Raw genomic sequence first — 5,759 nt, 5'->3', positions numbered from 1 at the left:
TCTCACATCCATACATGACCACTGGAAAAACCATAGCCTTAACTAGATGAACCTTTGTTGGCAAAGTAACGTCTCTGCTTTTTAATATGCTATCTAGGTTGGTCATAACTTTTCTTCCAAGGAACAAATGTATTTTGATTTCATGGCTACAGTCACCATCTACAGTGATTTTGGAGCCCCGCCCCTCCCACAAATAAAGTCTGTCACTGTTTCCACTGTTTCCCCATCTATTTCCCATGAAGTGATGGGACCAGATACCATGATCTTAGTTTTCTGAATAATGAGTTTTAAGCCAGCCTTTTCACTCTCTTCTTTCACTTTCATCAAGAGGCTCTAGTTCTTCACTTTCTGCCATAAGGGTGGTGTCATCTGCATATCTGAGGTTATTGACATTTCTCCCAGCAATCTTGATTCCAGCTTGTGCTTCTTTCAGCCCAGCGTTTCTCATGATGTACTCTGCATATAAGTTAAATAAGCAGGGTGACGATATATAGCCTTGATGTACTCCTTTTCCTATTTGGAACCAGTCTGTTGTTCCATGTCCAGTTCTAACTGTTGCTTCTTGACCTGCATACATTTTTCTCAGGAGGCAGGTCAGGTGGTCTGGTATTCCCATCTCTTGAATAAATTTCCATAGTTTGTTGTGATACGCGCAAAGGCTTTGGCATAGGCAATAAAGCAGAAGTAGGTGTTTTTCTGGAACTCTCTTGCTTTTTCAAAGATCCAGTGGATGTTGGCAATTTGATCTGTGGTTCCTTTGTCTTTTCTAAATCTAGGTTGAACATCTGGAAGTTCATGATTCGTGTACTGTTGAAGCCTGGCTTGGAGAATTTTGACCATTACTTTGCTAGCGTGTGAGATGAGTGCAATTGTGAGGTAGTTTGAGCATTCTTTATATTTTGCATTTAAAATATGGGTTGTGTTTGCCAGGGTTAATTTTTTTTTTTTTTACTTTACAATATTGTATTGGTTTTGCCACACGTCAACACGAATCCGCCACAGGTGTACACGTGTTCCCCATCCTGAACCCCCCTCCCACCTCCCTCCCCATACCATCCCTCTGGGTCATCCCAGTGCACCAGCCCCGAGCATCCTGTATCATGCATCGAACCAGGGTTAATTTTTACTCTGGTGATTTATGTGTGGATAAAGATCAATGAGCCTTCACTCTTCATTCAGTGCATTCTCTCTCCATGTCACCACCTCCAGTCTAACTTTATTCAGCACTAATTACAGAGAGGATTTCTCAGTTACTCAGAGGAATGGGGGCACCGATCTAGATAATGAAAATTTAAATTTATAGATTAATATTTTGAAATCAAGTAGTTTGTAAGCTTTGAAAACAGGAGCCAAAAAAAAAAAAAAAGGAACAGACCTGTGATGCTGTCCTTATTCCTGTTATTGGCCCGCAGGGTAACCCCTTTCATAAGTTTCAGCTGTTTTTTCAATGCTCTTTTCCCTTTTTATGAATTATATACACTTCCTGGTGCTTCTTGATATTTTCAGTTATACATATTTCCTATTGCTGGAAATTAATTTAGGTCTGTTATATACCACTCCACCCAAATATACTTCCTTTCCCTCATCTGATTAATCACATTAAGAATAGTTACTTTTATACTGTATTGATGTTTACACTTTTATTTTTACATTACCTTGTTTCACACATAACTAGACACATAATACATAACTAAATCCAGTTACACAATAATTACATTTATGCACACACTGAAGTGATATACTATTAAGGCTATGGAATTACTGCAGGGCTATGGTCTGTGGTTGTATTGATTGTGCGTTTGCAAAGACTTTTGAATCTTGTGTTCAGAAGAAGGGAGGCTTTTAAAATTAGTAATCCCAAAGATGATGGATCAGTTTTCTAGTTGATAGGCATCCGTATCTAATCAAACAAGATAAAAAGTGTCATCTGTACCTGGACTGGATCTTTAATTTCTTAGACTTTTTCCCTCTAGAATTCTCAATTCTCTCATTCAACCGGTATTACTTAAATTCTTTTATTCTTCATGCACTTTTCCAAAAACTGGGGTGCAAAGTTGAACAAAAGACAAAGTTGGTGTCCTCTTGGTTTCCTCAGGTTAGAGGAAACATGTGAACAAATGAAGGAAATATATGTTGAAAGTGAAAGTCACCCAGTCCTGTCCAACTGTTTGCGGCTCCATGGGCTATACAGTCCATAAAAATTTCCAGGCCGGAATACTGGAGTGGGTAGCCATTCCCTCTTCAGGGGATCTTCCCAACACAGCGATCAAACACAGGTCTCCCACATTGCAGGTGGATTCTTTCCCAGGTGAACAAGGGAAGGTATTAGTAAATATGATGAGGAAAAACAAGTAGGATATGAGAAAAAAACAAGTCGTATATAAAGTGCTGAAGGGAGGTAGCATAGACTGGTACCTATTTTCAATGGCAATTCTTCTCACACCCCACCTTTTTTGAAAGTTAGCAACAGCCATGTGCTAACAGCCATGTGTTGCAGCCATGTGCAACAGTCATTGCAGCCATGTGACTAAGTCCTGGCCAGTGGGATATGTTAATGCATTTATGACCTACTGTACCGATCTTAAAGCAGTGTTGGTTGTTGCCCTCTTCATCTCTTTATTTCTGCTTGCTGAAATTGGATGTAATGTCTTGAGTTCTTGGAGTATGAGGGGAAACCACATGCTGAAGATAGCAGAATGATGAAGCAGCCTAGGTTCTGACATCATGGAACACCATACTAGGAGCCCTGTATTGCCTGTCTCTGTACTTGTTTTTTACATGAGAAATCATTTTCTAGTTGTTTAAACCTATGATCTGATCCACTGTCGTTCACTCAGTGTACCCTTTTAATCTGGGCACTCTACAGGCCCCAGAGTATTTGTGTTTCTTGGAGTTTTTCCTTCTCTTGCCAGTCTCTGGAACTTCTGTGATTGAAACATTCTGCCTCCACTTAATCTTCTCATTTTTTCTACTATATCTCTACTTTTTTAAGTACTGAAATTTTATCTTCTGAGTTGTCTACTGAATTTTAAATGTCTACTTTCTTGATATTCCCCAGAATATTTTTTTCTTTTTTAAAATAATATTTTTTTCATGGCTTAAATATTTCTGTATCTTGGACATTAATTACAGGCATTTATTTTAGTCATTGCTTTAAGGCCTTCTTCCTGCAGTATTTCTTTTTCTTTCAAGTTTTATTATATTTTCTCATTGATTTCTTTTCTCTCTTGATACTGGGTTTTTCCTATAATATTTTTATGTTTGTGATCCTTGTCAGTCAGTTCACATTTTGGACAGTGACAGAAAGCTGAGAGCTCTTTGAGTACCTGGAGGAAAGGGGCTGTCAAACAGTGGTCCTCACTGTAGGGTTTTCTGACTGGATCATTTCAGTGCTCGGGAAATGGCCTCACTGTTACAATGTGCAAGTCATTTCTCTTAGCATAGCCAATTACCCCCATGAGGAATCTTCCAGAGTCCCATCTGTGAGTTCTAAGCCTTACTGCCAATTTCCTATGGCTGAGGAAGGTAGAATGCTGACTATCTCGGTCTTTGATTGATAATTATTCACATAATTTACTTGTTTAAGACTAGTTTTGACACTGTCAGTTATATCTGGTAATCTAGAATGTCATTCAACCTTTCAAGAATGTATTAAATAGGATATGCTAAACTGCTATAATAAATAGACACCAACATGTATGTCTCAAACATAATAGGATTTTATTTCTTGATCCTTAAGATCTAAAATGGGTTTTCCTAGTTGGCAGGTAGCTCTTCTGTACATGGTGAATTAATGACCCAGTACTCTCTACTCTGTGACTCTTCCATCCTTAGAGCCCCATCATCAACTACATCTAGTCAGCAGAACAGAGAATTTCCAAGGAGATAGTACTTACCAGATAGTGAGGAGTAAAATCCATGACTGCAAGTTATAGAAGGAAAACATTGCTAAGTGCTAAGAAAGTTTCCTGTTTCTCACAGGTTTTAATTATCCTCAAAACCCTGTGAGTTAAGCTTTATCTCCAAGTGAGAAAGCTGAATTTCTGAAAGAGCAGTAATTTTCTCATTTTGACTGCTGCTAAGTGGCACATCCAGTGTTTAAGGCCAGATTTTAAACCCTAGTTGTTTACATTTATTTTAAATCAGTTGAGTAATCAGTTAACTTGTCAGTTTTATCTTTACTTGACCATCATGGATTGTTTTTACAGCATCTTTATAATTTGTTATGCTTTATTATTCTCAACATTTTATGGCAGACCAGAGTATTAATAATGCAAGGGGCCAATAGGATGTATCCAAATCCATGGGACCCGTTGTCTCTTTTGCCCCTTGTTATGTCCTTCAGGATATTGCCAAGGGTTCCTTCTATCTCTTGTGAAGGTTGGCAGAGACATTGTTTATAGCAAAGCAGCACTACTTAGATTAAAATTCCCTCAAAATCATTGTGCTGTCTTCTGAAGATAACTTAATGGCATTAGTTGAAGTAGTTTATATTTGCGATAATTTTATTCTTATATAGACACTGGACATTAAAAAATATAGTTCCCAATTTACCCAAGTTTTTGGAATCATTGGAAGTTCACACTTACCACAAATAAACATGGAAAATAGTTAGGGAAAAGTCATAACTTTACAGGCTGCCTCAATATAAATTCTATCTCATGGTATTTCTCATTGAATAAGGGTCCTGAGCCTGTTGGTGTGGAATGAGGTCTGTTAGTAGGTTCATGTGACTAGTTTCATTTGTGATTACCTCTTCAATGAGAGCTAGGCCCTAATTTGGATGGTTAATTCTTTCATCATTTCTGTTTAGCTGCCCTTCTCATTTTAAGAGTTTCTAATAAACATTCTTTTTTAAACATTATTTTCAAACCATGTATCTTATTATTCTATTTCAGAGAACATCAGTGATACCTATTTCACAGATAAGAGTACATCAAATTCATGTAGGAGCTGTCATGTGTATTAATGACTTGTACTTAGTTTTTTCTTTCTTGTTCTCTTTCATTTCACTTTGTGAAGCTGATATTTCCATTTTACAGATTAAAACAAAAATAGCGACCAACAAACTGAGAGAGGCTAAGAGCCAAAGGTAACGAAGTCATTCAGAGATGGGTCATTTATTTTAATACTCCCCAGTAATCCAGTGTTGGAGTAGACAGTTGGTATGCATTGGTGTGTTCCACTTTACCAGGTTCTCTACCTGCGGATCAAAAACATTTAAAAATAATTCCAGAAAGTTCAAAAAAGGAAACATGAATATGCTGCCCACAGGCAACTATTTACCTGGCATTTACATTTTATGTACAACTAATTCCATAGCATTTGTATTTTAGTAGGTATTGTCAGTAATCTAGAGATGATGAAATCTAAGGAGGGTGTACATAGACTGTATGCAAATAGTATACTCTTCTATATAAAGGACTTGATCACTGTAGATGTGGGTATCTTCCAGGGTCCTGAAACCAATCCCTTGAAATATCAAGGGACGTATGTACCATAACTGTTATTTCTCCCCATTAAGTGTTTCCATATGTTTATAAGTATTGTTTCAGTGAGTACATAGTACATGTGAGTAGCTGACAGGTAAACAGGATCACCTAACAGTTTATTATTTAAGACTTTAAGTAGAAAGTCATCACTGGCATTTAGTGATCTTATACCAGTTCAGACTGAGCTCTAGTTAATACTTGAAAGTGTAGATCCTATATTGCTTCATGGAGCATGGCAATTATTGTTTCTGCTTATCTTCTACAAAA

Source organism: Bison bison, unplaced genomic scaffold (assembly GCF_000754665.1).
Source record: "Bison bison bison isolate TAMUID 2011002044 unplaced genomic scaffold, Bison_UMD1.0 scf7180017864183, whole genome shotgun sequence".
NCBI lineage: Eukaryota > Metazoa > Chordata > Mammalia > Artiodactyla > Bovidae > Bison > Bison bison.
Note: the sequence above shows the minus strand (reverse complement) of the source record.